Source organism: Rhinoderma darwinii, chromosome 2 (genome assembly GCF_050947455.1).
Source record: "Rhinoderma darwinii isolate aRhiDar2 chromosome 2, aRhiDar2.hap1, whole genome shotgun sequence".
In the NCBI taxonomy this organism is placed as follows: domain Eukaryota; kingdom Metazoa; phylum Chordata; class Amphibia; order Anura; family Rhinodermatidae; genus Rhinoderma; species Rhinoderma darwinii.
Window position 1 is genome coordinate 185,209,512 of NC_134688.1, and position 19,523 is coordinate 185,229,034.

Here is a 19,523-nt window from a genome sequence, read left to right on the forward strand (position 1 = left end):
CCTGTATATAGTCGCCTTGTAGATATAGCCCACCCCTGTATATAGTATCCCACAAATAGCTCCCCCTATAGTGCACCACAGAAAACCCACCCCTGTATATAGCCCCCTTGTACATATAGTCCACCCCTGTATATAGTGCTCCACAGATAGCCCATCCCTGTATATAGTATATACAGGGGTGGGCCATCTGTGAAGCACTATGTACAGGGGTGGACTATCTAGTGGAGCACTATATACAGGGGTGGACTATATGTACAAGAGGGTTATATACAGGGGTGGGCTATATGTACAAGAGGGCTATATACAGGGGTGGGCTATCTGTGAAACACTATATACAGGGGTGGACTATATGTGGAGCACTATATACAGGGGTGGGCTATATCTACAGGGGGGCTACATACATGGTTGGGCTATCTGTGGAGCACTATATACAGGGTTGGGCTATATCTACAGGGGGGCTATATACAGGGTTGGGCTATATCTACAGGGGGGCTATATACAGGGGTGGGCTATCTGTAGAGCACTATATACAGGGGGCTATATACAGGGTTGGGCTATACGTGCAGCACTATATACAGGGGGCTATATACAGGGTTGGGCTATACGTGGAGCACTATATACAGGGCTGGGCTATATCTACAGGGGGCTATATACAGGGGTGGGCTATCTGTAGAGCACTATAGGGGGAGTTATTTGTGGGACACTATATACAGGGGTGGGCTATATGGGGGCACTATCTACAGGGGGCTCTATGGCAGGCACTATCTACAGGGGGCACAGTGTGTGTGTGGGACACGGTGTATTGTGCTATTAGAATTAGAGGTGCAGTGTATGGCGCTATTATATTTAGGGGCGTAGTGTGTGGTATAATGATAACTTTATATTTATTTATAGGTGCAGAAATGTTGGTAAAGGGAGAAGCTGAAGACATGTGAGCGGCAAACTGCAGAAATGAGCTGTGACTGGGAGAAGTCATGATAGAGGTCTGGACCGGATGGAGAAAAAGAACTAGAATCTGAGACGTCACCGGTGAGTCACTTAATGTAAATGTTTATTCTGCCTCTAATCAGCACTGTAGTCACAGTATGATCTGCAGCGAGATGATGGGTGGAATGATTATGATAAGATTTATTTTTTGTGAAACAGCAACTCCCAGCATATCCTTATCATTGTTCGGGCCATGCTGGGAGCTGTTATTTTTACGCCATACATACCTATACGGCAGGTGTTGCACTAAATTGAGCTGTATTTGTGCTGGGGCTGTATATATGTATTGAGCTTGGTTCTGGTGTTGTGTATAGAACTATATTGCTTGTAAAATGTACAAATGTTTTTATGCTTGCGTTACATAAAAAGAAATGACACGTCGATTGGTAGAGAAAACAAACACGACGAGGGGGAAGGTGATGTCGGGAAGGAGGTTGGGGGGGTGCCAAACTGAATCTTTGCCCCGGGTGCTGGAGAACCTAGCTACGCCTCTGGCTTTATCTTCTTCATCTTTTGCACTGAATGTCATAAATTTTTGTTTGAAACATTGGGTTCTGCTTACTTTTGGATTACTACAACTACTGTTTCAGTTGTCTGGGTTACAAGTTTTACTGTTTCAATTATACAAATCTGTCACTATTCACTCTATTTGTTTGTATTCTTATTTTGGAGAAATATTAGTTTTTTTGTGGAAATGGCACAAGACCAAATTATTCCAAGAAAATGACCTTCATTACAGGGGTTGCCTCATGAAAACAGTCTGTTTTTAAAATGAGGCCGGCGCAGGCACGGTTTCGGCTTTTCTCATTCCCGGAAATCAGCTGTTATTACTTGGGAAGCCTTGTCTAGGCATACATTTTTCCTGGCAGCCGTTCAAATGAATGGACATGCATGGCCCACCAGAATGGGTGCCCCTCTTAGGGTATGTGCACACGACCTATTTTCAAACGTAATGGAGGCGTTTTACGCCTCGAATTACGCCTGAAAAGACGGCTCCAATACGTCTGCAAACATCTGCCCATTGCCTGCAATGGGTTTTACGATGTTCTGTGCAGACGAGCTGTCATTTTACGCGTCACTGTCAAAAGACGGCGTGTAAAATTACGCCCGTATCAAAGAAGTGCAGGACACTTCTTGGGACGTATTTGGAGCCATTTTCCATTGACTCCAATGAAGAGCAGCTCCAATTACGTCCGTAAAAGATGCCGCGAAAAACGCGAGTACATGCAAAAACGTCTGAAATTCAGGAGCTGTTTTCTCCTGCAAACAGCTCCGTAATTTCAGACGTATTTTGTGCTGTCGTGTGAACATACCCTTACAGAGCATCTCCCTGTACTGGCACATAATTGACTCCTGTATGATGTCCATTTGCCCTAATAGCCCATAAAGACATGGGTTACCTTTCTGAAACAGGGGATCCCTGATAATTAGGGGAGATACAGACGGACGTTGCGTTTTTGCGCGCGAAAACAACGCTGCGTTTTGCGCGCGCAAAAACCATTTGACAGCTGCGTGTGTCATCCGTGTCTGATGCGCGGCTGCGTGATTTTCGCGCAGCCGCCATCATAGAGATGAGGCTAGTCGACGCCCGTCACTGTCCAAGGTGCTGAAAGAGCTAACTCTTTCAGCACCCTCGACAGTGAATGCCGAACACAATATCGAAAAACCTGTTCAAAAAAAAGAAAAAGTTCGTACTTACCGAGAACATCCCGGCCGTTGCCTTGGTGACACGTCCTTGGTGACGCGTCCTTGGTGACGCGCCTCTCGACATCGGGCCCCACCTCCCTGGATGACGCGCCAGTCCATGTGACCGCTGCAGCCTGTTTATGGCCTGTGATTGGCTGGAGCTGTCACTTGGACTGAATTGTCATCCCGGGAGGTCAGACTGGAGGAAGACGCCGGGAGTTATCGGTAAGTCAGAACTTCGTTTTTTTTTTCTACAGGTTCATGTATATTGGAATCGGAAGTCACTGTCCATGGTGCTGAAACAGTTTAACTCTTTCAGCACCATGGACAGTGACTATCTCCTGACGTCGCGTACCGATAATTTTTTTGCCGGGTTCGGCCAAAACGAGTTCGGCCGAACCCGGTGAAGTTCGGTTCGCTTGTCCGGCTTCGCTCATCGCAAAGACACTCCGTTTGGATGTTCGGAAACAGAAAAGCACGTGGTGCTTTTCTGTTTTCATTCATCCTTTTGACAGCTGGTGCGCTGTTTCAGTCGGTTCGCACGGAAGTGCTTCCGTGCAACCTGCGTGGTTTTCACGCACCCATTGACTTCAATGGGTGCGTGATGCGCGAAATACGCAGAGTTATTGAACCTGTCGCGCTTTTTGCGCAGCAGACAAACGCTGCGCAAAAAGCACGGACTGTCTGTACTGCCCTATAGACTTGTATTGGTCCATGCGTGCCACGTGAAAACCACGCGGCCCGCACGGACCGAATACACGCTCGTGTGAATCCCCCCTTAGGGCAATAAAAAAGTCTAACATCATATTGTTCATAAGCAACTATAGAGTATAGCAAACTCAACTATTTTTTCTTTAATTTTAAATCTTCCCATAGTATAAGTAGCTTTAACAACAATGCCCAGATTTAAGTAGTGGTTAAATGCCATTTGTTGATGAGCACTGTGATGAGGAATTTATTAAAAATGTAGAATATTAGAATTGCCAAGAAACAGATAAAGAATGATCTAAGAATAATATACTCTCATGTCAGAGTTCATTATAATCCTATATTTAGAAGGAGTCTTAAATAAGTTGATAAATAAATAAACCTCTGTTCACATTACCATCCTGGCTTTTGTTCTTAATGGAGCCAAGACCAGTATATGACGGATCTGTTTTTAAAGAGATCCTAACAAATCCTGACAGATCCGATTGACTTATAATAGGGTCTGTCAGGTTTATGTTGAAGCTTCAGTGTTCTTGAGGACAAGAATTGTGCTGTAGTCTGCGTTATTCTTGCTGTCAAAAACATCAGAACGCTGACGGAATGAAAAACAACGTTGATGTGACCAGAACCTGAGCTTCTGTGCTTTGATTCCAGTATTGTTTCAGGCATCCATCCTTTATGTTTTATATGTCTTTTTATGTGAGCACAATGCTTTGTTTTATTCGGGACTAAACTTGCGCTTCCATTTACTGTTAGTTTAAATTTAAAATGTTAATATAAGTAATACAAAAAATGTAAAATTGTGTGCGATGAGAACAGTGCCACAAAGATGTAATATAAATTCAGAAAAAGGCAGTGACATTTAAACAGAAAATGGCAACTGTAGGGATATGTCATTCATTCTCTTCCTCTGAAACACAAGGGAAAATGAAAATAATTGATGATTCTTGCTAAACATTCATTTTAGCTTATTCCTTAAAGCTTACTTCAGAAGTTACAAAGAAAAGGCACTGAAAAAGGAGGAAGGAATTATAAACAAAATCAATAACATATTAACCCAAAACCCAGATATTCCAAAGCTATATCAGCACATTAAGCTCTAAAAACCTAACCAATTTTCTAATATCTATAACACAATTCTGCATAGGTAAAATATTAGATCTCTAACACAAGGACCAGACTTTCTGTAAGAATTGTAAAGAATGGTTTCAAGACTGTTACACAAACCCCATTTATGCACAGATTTTCTGTTATCAGTATATATTTCCCATCCATTGTGACAGTTTCCATCACATGAAGTATTTTTCACAAAGTAATGAGTACCAAACAAAATGGCATTGTTGGATAGGTCATGAGGCTGAATCAGAATTTTTACTATCCAGGGGTGTACATAGTTATCATAAGGCCTCATTGCAAAACTTAGAATTGGCATAATGCAGTTCAAATGCTTCTGTGCTAATTGTGGGCACTTTCAAGGTCAGCATGGGCGTTCTGACTAGTCTGCAGCTACGTAGCGCCAAGCGCTGAAAGCTGTGATGCATTGTGTGTTCTGACATCTTTCTATTGTAGCCAGCATTAACTTCTTCAGCAATTTTTGCTCCAGTAGCTCTTCTGTGGAAATAGACGAGACAGGCAAGCCTTCAGTCCCCATGTGCATCAATGAGCCCTGGGAGCCCATGACCCTGTCGTCGTTTAGCGGTTGTCCTTCCTTGGACTACTTTTGGTAGATATTAACCGCTGCATACTTACGCTTATCCGTTTTTGCTGCTTCCAACACAATAACTGCAAGACTGCTCACCTGCTGTCCAAGATGTCCCACTTTCAATATTATTCACTTCACCTGTCAGTGGTCTTAATATTCTAGCTGAACTTTGTTTATAGACCTTTCTATCATAGCCAGTGTTAACTTTTTCAACAAGTTTTTCTAAATTATCTCTTCCATGGGATGTGACCAGCCGGGCAAGCTTTTGTTCCCACGCGCATCAATGAGCCTTCGGTGCCTATGATCCTGTCATTGTTTCACAGATTTTTCTTACTTAGACCACTTTTAGAAACTACTAACCACTGCATACCATTGAACATGCCACAAGACCTGCCATTTTGGAGATGCTCTGACCCAGTCGTCTAACCATTACAATTTGACCCTTGTCAAGGTCACTCATATTCTTACACTTGCCCATTTTCCCTGCTTCTAAAACATCAACATCATGAACTGACTGTTCACTTGCTGCCTTACGTTTCCCAGTCTCAGACTGGTTCCATTATCAATGTTATTGACTTCACTTGCCAATAGTTTTGATGTTCTAATTAAACGGGGTGCGGTTTTGGGTGGGTGTCTGGGTGTGTGTGGGTGGGTGTGTGGGTATGTTCCTCAACATTGAAATTGCAATACCAAGAAAAAAAAGTTTTGGAATTATGGAAATCACAGTATCGATAGACATGTTAATGATATGCATTTGATAAAAATGGAAAAAAATATTCCAAACATCTTGACTTATTCAGTGTAGACTAAGCACCACGTTGGGCAGAAATACACGCACGTACACGCCTTGGCATGCCATCAATGATGTTATTAATGGTTGTCTGAGGAATGTTATGCCATGCTGAATGCAGTTTGGCATGTAAATCACCAAGATCGGCAGCTCCCTTTGCAATTGCCAACCAATGACATCCCAGATGTGCTCGATAATAGACAAATCCGGAGACGCTGCAGGACATGGTAGCAAGTTTAGACCACTCAGGCTGCTCACAGTAGCACAAGCAACATCTGGCCTGGCATTGTCTTGTTGAAAAACTGCTTCTGGGACACTTTGAAGAAATGACCGTATCACTGGTTCCACAACCAAATCAATGTAGTGTACCTGAAATTAAGTCTAGATGGGTCAGGTTACCATCCATTATGCCACCCCACACCATAATCCTGGGAGTAGGACCTGTGTGACGTTCCCTTGTGAAGGCCTCTTCTTGGCGCTGCCCACGTGGTCTCCAGACCTACTTCCGGCTATCATTGCATCGGTGACAAAAGCAAGACTCATAGCTGAAGAGGATAGACCTCCATTCCAGTCTCAATTGCCATCTTGCTGTGCACCATAATAGCCTTTGAGAGAGGTGGCGTGTCGTTAATGGAACACATGTAGATGAAAGTCTGGCTTGTAGCCCAATGTCGTGCAAACGCTTGCTGATGGTTTGTGTCGACACTGGATGCCACCCTAGGCTTGGTATGGAGCATCCAATTTCACTTGCAGTACAGAATGGATCACTACAAGCCACTCTTTTAATCAGCCGATCTGTCCGTGCAGAGGTTCGCCTCCACGCACATCTTGCTGTCATTTACATTCGTTCCTGTTTTCCCAAGCTCTTGTATATACACTCCTCAACATTGAAATTTCAACATCAAAAAGGGCAAGCTGTAAGGTTATGCAAATTGAGGAAGTAGCAGCTGTCACTAAGATCTGCAAATGATCAAATTTTCAAGCTCCAATCTGTGGCATGTGGGAGGGCATAAAAGCCAGATTGAAAGCAAAGTATTTTTTAGCCATATGAAACCTCAAAAATTAGATCAAGTGGTGTGGGATAATTGTGCGGTGCCTCCTGTTCATACCTGGAAGAATTTATGCTGTTTTTAAAGCAAAGCATGGTCACACCAAATATTGACTTGATTTAGGTTTCTCTTCTGTTTATTCACTTTGCATTTTTTTGACAAAAAAACACTATTAATAATTCTATTTTTGAAAGCACTCTTACTTTGCAGCATTTTACCACGACTGCCTAAAACTTTTGCACAGTATATATATTTATATATATATATATATATATATATATATATATATATATATATATATATATATACATATATATATGTATAAATATATATATATATATGTATATATATCCACGTGTGTGTGTGTGTGCGTGCGCGCGCGCGCGTGTGTGTGTGTGTGTGTGTGTGTGTGTGTGTTTTTTTGACAAGACACTTATAAAGACATAGTAATTGCTCATTGCTGTGTTTAAAAATCAAAAACAATGTAAAAAGTGGGTCAGTGATCAGCTTTGGGTATTCCTGATGCCACTGTGTGAAAGAGAAAAAGATTGGCATGAAATGGACACATTATGATTATTCATGCACAAAGCCTTTTGGGATGAGAATCTAATTACTACTTTATGCTAAATGTAATGAGACTATGAGAATAAACCAAGGTAAACCTGAACAAGAATGACATAAAAGAAGAGCAGATTGATAATGAAGAGCGTGACAAATGCAATCTATCTTTTTCCCTTGCGTATTAGGGTAATCCCAATAGTCCGTCCAAATTATTTCAAAATTAGAATTAAATATCCCATTGTTTACTGATATGATTATGACTGTATCATATTACCAAGTCAGTAGCTGTTTTGTTTTGTGTTAATTACTAGCCAATGCAAAGCAAATGTCACAGAGATAGTAAGGCCTCATGCACACAACCGTAGTCCATACCTAATTATGCATCCATAATTACGGATGAAATTGCGGACCCACTAATTTCTATTGGCCACGGACACCATTCCGTATATTTACGGATGTGTGTCCGTGCCGTAGAAATGATCCGCAAAATATGAAACATATCCTATTCGTGTCCACAATTGCGTCACGGACCCATCAAAGTCTATGTGTGCTTATGCAATTGCGGACGGTTATGTGCATTCGTAGCCGCACGTAATTGCGGAAGAGTTGCTATGCGGCGCCAGGGTATTCCCCAAGGCGCAGGCCACATGTCAGAAACACCATGACTGTAGAGCACATAACAACATGGCTATGACAAAAGCCCAAGTGGAGCAGCTAATTCTAGCCATACAGGACCGCACCGTGATATGGGACAAGCTCCAAGTGGAGTATAAGGACCAAGACAATTTTGAAGGACCAAGCCAGGACTGAAGTAGTCAAGGAGCTTTACCCGGGGGAGTGGGAAACAGCCACATGAAAACAGCGGACTAAGTTCTGTAAGCTGCCACCCCACCCAAATTTGTTTACCTTGACCCCACCATAATTATTTTTTAATTGTAATACATTTTTTTGGGTTCTTTCCACAGGCAACGATGCTAAGTTTCACTGGAACACATGTAGACACCAGTACAGAAGGGAGTTTATGTCCAAGTGCCGCAGCGGGGATAGAAGTCTTAAGAAGAAGGCATATACAGCATGTATACCGAGCAACTGCACTTCTTAAGTGATGTAATGGATTTTGGGCAGTTAGTATTAAATTCATATTTTTATTAATTATTTCAATTTGATTTCCTTTCTGAAGCATGGGTGTATGCTAAGTTGCACAGATACCTGTACGACATAGCATACTTCCATCCGTCACGCAATAGTTTGTTGCTAGGTGTGTATGTAGGACTCATTTGGACACATGTGCCTATGCTAAGTTGCATAGAAACCTGTGTTTAGGTTGGTGTGTAGCAAGGCCTTTTTTCTTTTTTTTTTGGTTGGTAGGGTGCAGTTTACATAGCTTATATATTTTCTCTGCTTTCATTCCTAGAACTAGAGACAGTCTCCATGATGAAGACTCAGATGAAACTCAAATAGAGTTTCCAGCTGCAGGACCCTCCCAAACTACACAAGAACCAGTGCCACGGGACTCTCCTTCTGAACCTCAACCATCGAGAACAAGAGGGAGCAAGCATCTGAGGAGAGGAGGACACCAGGGCCATGACTGATGCCAGGTGCTGTCCCATTTATCAAGGCATCAAGAGGAGAGTCTATAGGACATATTTTCCCTCATAGTTGCCATTTTGGGGGTCATGGAGGTGCTGGCCTCCAGTCCTTTTCCCATGGAATATAATGCCATATATTTCCATCGGTGCAGGCTGTGTGTTCAAAATACCTTCTGGCCTCCAAACTACACCACCACCGCCACCATCAGCACTGAGGCCACCTTACAGGGGTTACTTTCACCCTTCACAGCCCCTGTACTACCAGGATAGGCCCATGTGCCAGACCCCCAGATCCTCTTACTTTGGAGGGCAATATCATACCTACCCACAGTCGACTCAAGGTCAGGGGGGTGAGCAGCCTGGATCTGATGTAACTGATGCAGAATTTTTTCAGTTATAATTATTTTTTCTTTTTATTTATGTATATGTTTATGTATACATTTTTCAGCAAAAAAAATGTTTTGTCAAATAACATTTCAGAAAAATGTATTTATATTTTAGTATCTTTTGTTGTTCTGGAGAAAATAAAGGCATTTCTGTAGAAATACATAAGCTTGCAACCCACGTCAAGGGTCCTCATTCTCTTGTGAGTCCCTAACTAATAACTAAAACCAGGCACAACTAACTAGCTAAGAAAAGCAACAGTCCAGAACCACACTATATGCATGGGGGACATACTGAGGAATAAGGAGGGTGGAGCTGGGTGGAGTGGGGAGGTGTCTCAGATGTGCCAGGAGGGATTTGATATGTGATGATGTAAGCCCGTAGTGCACAAGTAGTCATCCACACAGGAGAAATAGTATGCAGGAGAAAAGAGGATCATTCCAGGGGCGCTGCTGTGTGGTAGTAATGATATGATCGAAGTCCGGAGATAATAATAAAATGAATTTATTCGAATGAGTGGCTACGCGTTTCAACGATGAACAATCGTCTTCATCAGGCCACCTAGATGGCCTGATGAAGACGATTGTTCATCGTTGAAACGCGTAGCCACTCATTCGAATAAATTCATTTTATTATTATCTCCGGACTTCGATCATATCATTACTACCACACAGCAGCGCCCCTGGAATGATCCTCTTTTCTCCTGCATACTTTTCCTCCCAAGCGGTCCTTTTGGATGCCGACTTGGATCTGGCAGCAGCAGTGTGGTTCTAATTTACACGCTTATTAACTCCGTACCTAGGTGAGCATATTACCTGCAGTACGGCTTTTTTGTCTCACCTTTACCGACTGATCTGCACAAGGTGGCGCCGTGTTTTTTTCTCTCTTTATCCCACACAGGAGAAATGACCTCCTGTCTACACATGAGAGCATGGTCTATTGTGGTGGTCAGACTGAGTTCACATGTCACAGCTGCCCATAATGAAAGTGTTAAAAATGTATAGATGCAACTAAGCTGGGAAATAAAATACTGTTAGAATATTGCTGGTGAGTTAGCATGATATGTGCAAAAAAAATAATTTGCGGAAGTTCTTCTTTAACGGGAATCCGTTCCTAATGTACCCCTATTTGGCCTGTCCTCCCAAAGCGTGTCCTCTTACATTATCTCAAGAATCTATAGGGGAGAGGATGACAGGCAAGCCTGGGTATTACCACAATAGGGAGTAAGTTTGGACAGAAACATAAAAAAATAAACTTCTATTGAAGCTGATGCATCCCTTGCAGTGGCAAGTATGTGTTCTGGATATATACATGCCTTTCGGTCTCGGTGTCTGATGTCAGAGATCGCTCCTACCTCGCCAGTATTAATCAAACCAGCGCTCATAAGCAACTCCCCCTCTCTGACATAGAGGGTTGTGCCTAGTGACGTGACATAGTAACTGGGAGAATCCTGCAGGTATTCCCCGATCGCTGTAATGTGGTTTACGGATGCAGCTATCTTATCTTGACTCTGATAACTTGCTGCAGCATGATATCACACAACAAAAGCCATTGAAAAGTCATTGAAAAAGTCAAGATAAAGGATCTTTCCACTGTGTATTTAATGTGTTTAAAGTCAAGATAAAGACGGCTACATCTGTAGCTTCTGGATACCCTGTTCCGTGGTCTACTGGTAGGAGGATAGTTTCTGTTTATTTTTCATCATTTATAATAGGGAATTGCGGCTAACATATTTACCACTGTAGTCTTTATAAATATGGTTTTGGCAGGTCAAAAATTAGTATAATGCACAAATAGAGAAAAGGTGAGTCCCCCCCCCTTTTTTTTAGTACTTGGGTAAACCAAGCGGTCATTTAGGCATTTTTGTTTTAGTCTAGTGGGTTCTTCCTATATGTTCCGGTACAAAGTGACCATTGCTTAATTGGATCACGTAGGGTCATAGAAAAGGGTGCCTACATTATTATTCTCGATTATGGTTTGTTGTTAGAGGTAGATTGGAGTACTATTTGGGATATAGATATTTAACATCCCCAAATATTGAGGTGGGACGGGCCATGTAATTTGCTCTAAGTATGCTTCAATTCTACATGCAGAACTTATGTAATTGAAACATGCAGTAAAAATTTAATTGGTTATTCAGCCCATTAGGTGTAACTGAAGCCAGTTTGAATGTTTATCTACTTTTGTTTTGTAACACTATTCTGGATGAACAATTTTGAGTGCAGTAACGTTTAAGACATCAAGATTCCCTCCATGTGCCTGGTGTATGTGTCGTGCCACTAGAGTCCCTCTTTTATTTTTTTTATGTTCCCTGTGTGTTCTAGGATTCCCCTATGCCACATAGTCTAGTGGGTAGGGACAAGGGGTTTGTACACAACACATCTCGAGCTACAATTAATAAATTGTTTAATTCTGTAGCTGTCCACAGTTCTTCCACTGCGAAGTGTTTTGATGGATATTTCAATCAACATGCATTGCAATGGCCCCATTTCAAAGAGACTTCTGTTTTACGGTCTAACCAGCACCCTTCAATATGTATGGGTGACAGGTAACTATGAATCACCCTGTCACCTATGCTTCTTACCTTTCTGTAGGTCACATGGGCATGTGAAGTTATGGCCTCCATTGAGTAACTGTGCATCTAGAGCAGGGTCTCAAACTCGGCCGGGTAAGTGGGCTGCATATAGAAAAAATGTGAAGTGGTCGGGCCGCATTACTTTCAAATTTGATACAATACAAAATTATTGTTAATCAATTAGTTATTTGAACTAATATAACACTATATTACTATAATAATACTACATTACTATAATAATAGCGCTAGGTTTAAAATTTGAGATATTTCTCCACGTGCTTATTTCAACAATCCAGCTTTCCAATTTAAGTGTCGCTAAATGCAGTCCGGCGGCTCAGTTAGCACACATGTCAAGATTGGGCAGCCCCTTTTTAGATAGTGCCGCAGTGCCCTCTGTAGATGCTGCCGCAGTGCCCTCTGTGGATGCTGCCGCAGTGCCCTTTGTGGATGCTGCCGCAGTGCCCTCTGTGGATGCTGCCGCAGTGCCCTCTGTGGATGCTCCGCAGTGCCCTCTGTGGATAATGCAACACACCCCTAGATAAGGCCACAGTGCCCTCTGTAGATAAGGCCACAGTGCCCTCTGTAGATAAGGCCACAGTGCCCTCTGTAGATAAAGCCACAGTGCCCTCTGTAGATAAGGCCACAGTGCCCTCTGTAGATAAGGCCACAGTGCCCTCTGTAGATAAGGCCACAGTGCCCTCTGTAGATAAGGCCACAGTGCCCTCTGTAGATAAGGCCACAGTGCCCTCTGTAGATAAGGCCACAGTGCCCTCTGTAGATAAGGCCACAGTGCCCTCTGTAGATAAGGCCACAGTGCCCTCTGTAGATAAGGCCACAGTGCCTTCTGTAGATAAGGCCACAGTGCCCTCTGTAGATAAGGCCACAGTGCCCTCTGTAGATAACGCCACAGTGCCCTCTGTAGATAAGGCCACAGTGCCCTCTGTGGATAATGCAACACACCCCTAGATAAGGCCACAGTGCCCTCTGTAGATAAGGCCACAGTGCCCTCTGTAGATAAGGCCACAGTGCCCTCTGTAGATAAGGCCACAGTGCCTTCTGTAGATAAGGCCACAGTGCCCTCTGTAGATAAGGCCACAGTGCCCTCTGTAGATAAGGCCACAGTGCCTTCTGTAGATAAGGCCACAGTGCCCTCTGTGGATAATGCAACACACCCCTAGATAAGGCCACAGTGCCCTCTGTAGATAATGCAACACACCCCTAGATAATGCCAGTGTCCTCTTCCGATACTGCCACACACCCACTTGTAGATAATGCCACAGTGCCCTCTGTAGAGGCTGCCACAGTGCCCTCTGTAGAGGCTGCCACAGTGCCCTCTGTAGAGGCTGCCACAGTGCCTTCTGTAGAGGCTGCCACAGTGCCCCTGTAGAGGCTGCCACAGTGCCCTCTGTAGAGGCTGCAACAGTGCCCTCTGTAGAGGCTGCCACAGTGCCCTCCGTAGAGGCTGCCAAAGTGCCCTCTGTAGAGGCTGCCCCAGTTCCCTCTGTAGAGGCTGCCCCAGTGCCCTCTGTAGAGAATGCCCCAGTGCCCTCTGTAGAGAATGCCCCAGCGCCCTCTGTAGAGGCTGCCCCAGTGCCCTCTGTAGAGGCTGCCCCAGTGCCCTCTGTAGAGGCTGCCCCAGTGCCCTCTGTAAAGGCTGCCTCAGTGATGTCAGGGGCTTGCCCAGAGCTAGAGTCCCGGAGCAGAGCCGCTTCTGGCACTCTGCCTGGGATTCCAGTTCTGCTCCTGACATCACTGTCCATATATGGACAGAGATGTCAGGGGCAACCCCAGAGCTGGAGTCCCAGGCAGAGCGCTAGTAGGCTCTTCCTGGGACTCCAGCTGTGCTCCTGACATCACTGGGACTCCTGCTCTGGGGAAGCCCCTGACATCATTGTTGATGTATGGACAGCGATGTCAGAGGCTTCCCCAGAGTCCCGGAGCAGAGCCGATAATAGTGCGGGACTCCGCTCTGGGGAAGACCCTGACACACTGTCCATAAATGGGCAGCGATGTCAGGGAATTCCACAGAGTCCCGGAGCAGAGCCGATACTAGCGCTCTGCCCGGGACTCCGCTCTGGGGAAGACCCTGACACACTGTCCATATATGGGCAGATATGTCAGGGAATTCCGCAGTGTCCCGGAGCAGAGCCTATACTAGCGCTCTGCCCGGGACTCCGCTATGGGGAAGACCCTGACACACTGTCCACATATGGGCAGCGATGTCAGGGAATTCCACAGAGTCCCGGAGAGGAGCCTGTACTAGCGCTCTGCCCGGGACTCCGGCTCTGGGGAAGCACTAGACATCGCTGTTCATATGTGGACAGCGATGTCAGGGAATTCCACAGAGTCCCGGAGCAGAGCCGACACCAGCGCTCTGCTCCGCTCTGGGCAAGACCCTGACACACTGTCCATATATGGGCAGCGATGTCAGGGAATTCCACAGAGTCCCGGAGCAGAGCCTGTACTAGCGCTCTGCCCGGTACTCCGGCTCTGGGGAAGCCCCAGACATCGCTTTTCATATGTGGACAGCGATGTCAGGGAATTCCAGAGTCTCGGAGCAGAGCCAATACTAGCGGCTCTGTGTCCCGCGGGCCGCAGATGACAGCCCCAGGGACCGCATGCGGCCCGCGGGCCGCGTGCTTGAGACCCCTGATTTCTAGAGGATGCCTAGTGTCTATCCAAGATATTGTTAATCTCCCTATGGGCCCTGTCGAATGTCCCTATTAGTTTCATTGGCCGTTTCTCCTCCGTTTTGTGTCTAGTAATCGACAGATCCTCTCTTTTACTTATCAAAGCGGATCTACAAGGTTGCCGGAATCAGGGCACACAGTATAAATCTAAATATCTGAACTGGATTTCTTTCTCTTTGGAGCTTGAAACTGCCTAGTTGAAGATATGTTGTGACACATGGACTTTTTAAATAAAAATGCATTAAAAATTGTATTTTAGCACTCGGCACCTTCCAGTTATAATATGATAATAATTTTCAGACAGCAGTATCACTAATCTTATTTGCACAGATCCGCTAATCAACACCCATTGAGATCTATGGGCCCATAATGTACCTCCGTATGACATGTTCTATTGCATACTGTATTACAGATGTATTTTCCCCTAAAAGCATTGCTTCAATAGGAGAATATGGTGCCGCACCTAGGTACATTATGACAGCACACAGAGTGCCTATGACTAATATGAAACAGTAGGGTCTCCTTGTACAGGTCTTAGTTCCCCACCCATGTCATTGCTAGAAGTTTTGCTAAATCTGGTATATAAGTACCACTGATTTGGTATAGCGCTACAGGTTTGCTACCCTTTCATTATTCTGGTCCACCTCTAAGAGGTTGTAGAAGGTGTATGCATGCCTGTAAAAAAAAGACATAGGTTCTTGTTTGAGCACTGTTTAATAGTTTACATACAGATTTAATCTAGATAAAAATTTGGATTTTTGTTGCTCATTTTGGTAATTTATACAAAGCCGTTATCATTGCTATTGTTGTAGTCTTTACTATTGCAGCAAAGTTTGCTTTATATAAATGAGCCTTAGCTCTCTAAGAATGTAGTTCAGTCGTGTATATGCCTTCCAACATCCAGATGGTATAGGACAGACACTTAGGCTATGCCACACACAGCTGCTGTGTATCTTTGCCGCCATGAGGTTTATATGTTTATATGTAATATTTTCCTGCTAAGAATGGGATCCGAATTAAAAAAAAAAAAAACTGCTTTAAATTCTAGGAACTCAGACTTAGGGGAATTATGCCAACACTCAATATTCATGAAGGTCTATATAAAAATTCTTTCTAGGATGAAGTATATTTATTAAGGCAGATCCATTGATCAGTTAAAAAATAGACATATTTCAGGAACTAAGTGGAACAAAGCAGTTTGGGTGAAAAGCAGTGATTGTCCCTGCAAAATTGGGACACTTTAACTGCTTGCATAAGCTTCGATAAGAAGTGAGTGAGTGCTAGGGTATTACCTGATTCCAGTAGCAACCCGCAAAAATCTGAATGCAGTTCTGAACTATAAGGGTATGTTCACACGAGGGCGTCCGTTACGGCTGAAATTACGGGGATGTTTCAGCCTGAAAACATCCCCGTAATTTCAGCCGTACCGGCATGTGCAGGCGCTTGAACGCCGCGTCCATTACGGGCGTAATTAGCGCTGCTATTCATTGGAGTCAATGAATAACGGCTCCAATTACGGCCAAAGAAGTGACAGGTCACTTCTTTGACGCGGGCGTCTATTTACGCGCCGTCATTTGACAGCGGCGCGTAAATATACGCCTCGTGTGAACAGACAAACGTCTGCCCATTGCTTTCAATGGGCAGATGTTTGTCAGCGCTATTGAGGCGCTATTTTCGGGCGTAATTCGGGGCAAAAACGCCCGATTTACGTCCGTAAATAGGCCGTGTGAACATACCCTAATACAGGCTGTAACTAATTTATTCACAAAGTCAATGAACTTTAGCCTACACTACCAATCCCCAATCTCTTTAGTCATTGAAATATCAGAACTTCATAAGATTTCACTCGAGATTTTGGTATTTTTTGTGTGAATGTTAAAAGGTGGCAGGATCCATGTGCTGTAGCTTTGATACTAAGGGTATGTTCACACGGCGGGGGTCCGTAACGGCTGAAATTACGGGGATATTTCAGCCTGAAAACATCCCCGTAATTTCAGCCGTACCGGCATGTGCAGGCGCTTGAACGCCGCGTCAATTACGGCCGTAATTAGCGCTGCTATTCATTGGAGTCAATGAATAGCGGCTCCAATTACGGCCAAAGAAGTGACAGGTCACTTCTTCTACGCGGGCGTCTATTTACGCGCCGTCATTTGACAGCGGCGCGTAAATATACGCCTCGTGTGAACAGACAAACGTCTGCCCATTGCTTTCAATGGGCAGATGTTTGTCAGCGCTATTGAGGCGCTATTTTCGGGCGTAATTCGGGGCAAAAACGCCCGATTTACGTCCGTAAATAGGCCGTGTGAACATACCCTAACATTTCTTCTTTTATTTAACAATGCCTCCTGTGCTACCTGGAATGCTGTCTATTGCACTTCCTAGGAGGCAGCCAGAGGCAAGATCTGGTAATAGGTATTGAGACTCCAGGCACATTCATAAATATGCCTGCTAGTGGTAAATAGTAATATATTTATCTAGCACATAGATCCAATTGTCAGAATCACTGTAACAGATATAGGAATAAAACTTCTGTTGCAAACCGCAGTATTTAACTTTACTAGAAAATGTGAATGTATCTCACATTATAGATTTAAATGTAATGAGTAAGGGCTAGTTCACACAGAGTTATTTGGTGCTGTAAAAATTGTGTCGGAAACAGCGCTAATATCGCCTCTGATTGATTCCCGCGAGCGGAAAAAGACGCTCGCGGGAAAACAAATGCGTGATGGTTTTCCTTCCCGCGTTTCCGTCTCTGACCTCCCATTGACATCAATGGGATGCAAAGAAAGCAGTTTTCGTGGCATTCTTTGCCTGCAATTTTCAATGGCCGCGCCCAAAAAACGCTGAAAAGAATTCAACAAAGAAAGTGCAGGCATTTCAAAATCTGCCTCAAAATTTCTGAAGCAATTTTGAGGCAGATTTTTCTGCCTGCAAAAAAATCTGTGTGCATGTGGCTTTACAGGAAGTTACCCTTCCTTAAAGTGAAATATAGAAATGTCTGCTGACAAATTGCTGTGATCTGCTGACAGGCCGCAATTATGAAAGTCTGTGTTCTGTCAGTTGGCTGCTGGAAGATGCTTGTATAATATCCTCATGGCATGGCAGAATTTAAAATCTCTGGGGCCAGCTAGGAAAAGTTGACACTTGAATATAATGGCTGTCAAGGAAGATAATTGGCCACCCCAGTCCCTAACTGTAAAAATCAGGGCTTAGGCCCCATGCACACGGCCGACCGCCCGCATTTTCGGGCCGTGCTCCCATACAAAGCAATTACAGACAATTTTTAGGATCGTGTGCATGGGGCCTTAGGTTAAGATCATTACTTGTCTGAGTCGGCAAAATAGTACAGCTAGAAAACTGGGACTTATTAATGAAACATGGGGTGGAACAGAGGGTGGGGATAGAATACTACAAAAGAGAAGCATGCGGTGCACTCACCATGTAGTTAATGTAAAGAAAATTTCGATCTTCATCTATATGGTGCTCAAATTTTGGGGTACTTGCGAGTTTTTATTCCATCTTTTTATGGGCGACAAGGTGACCAAAAAAATTTTTTTTTTACTGCACCCACTGTGTAGGTTTAAATAATGTTAAATTGTAATAGTTCGTACTTTTACGAACACGGCTATACCAACTATGTTTTGTTTGTTTTTTACAATGCTTTGAGGGAAAATGGGAAAAGGATTTTTTCTTAAAGGTTTAATATAAAAACTTTGTTTAACTCTATTTTCCTTTGTCCCCCTAGGGGACATGAACCAGCAATCGATGGATCGCTTGGACTAATGTATTGCAGTATATCGTGAATTTGACGCATCTCAATATTTATTGCCCAGATTCTGCAGTTATTAGAAATATCCCATATGTGGTCCTAGGGTGGTAATGGACTGAAGCACCGGCCTCAGAAGCAAATGAGCACCTACTGGATTTTGGGGCCTCCTTTTTTTTAAATTATATTTTAGGCACCATGTCAGGTTTGAAGAGATCTTGTGGTGCCTAAGCAGTGGAAACCCCCAAAGTGATTTGGATTTTTGGGCGCAGATTTTGCTGGAATGGTTGTCGGTGCCATGTCGTTTTTGCAACGACCTTGAGGAATGAAAACAGTGGAAACCCCCCAAAAGTGACCCCATTTTGGAAACTACACCCCTCAAGGACTTTTTCTAGTTTTATAGTTAGCATTTTGACCGCACAGTTTTTTTTGCAGAATTTAGTGCAAATGTGGTGGCCCGTGGGTGGCGGGGAATGCAGGAACCCAAAATGGTGGATACTGGGCTCTCTGTCTTGTGTCACGGTGGTATTTTGCCTTGCAGGCCTTCCCACCTCCCAGGGACACACACACACAGTGATGAGGGGGTTGCACAAGAGGATGATGATGACTGTTGTTTCCCCCGGGGCACTCCCTTGGTGGCTGACTCCTGTCTGGTGTTATTTGGGGTGCCCTTGGTGTAGAGTGCAAATAGAAGACAGGAGACGGTGGTGGCAGTTAATCAGGAGAGCTTGCAGCACACTTTTACTTTTCAAGATGTAGATTGTACAATACAAATATGTCATCCAAATTCAGCTCAATCAGTGTAGCCCAATACTAAATGCAGGAGTCCTATTATCTCTCTACTCACAGTCTCTCTTTCTGGACTCTTCTGGCTCCTTGAGCTGTTATTCCAATAAATCTCTTTAGGCCTGTCTTTCTCTGTAATCCGCAAATGGCTGAACTCAGGAGCACCTTCCCTGTGCCTCCTGCTGCATCCCCTCCTAGCTCACCACTCTAACCACTCCCTAATTAACTCCTCCCAGCTTCTGTTACATTA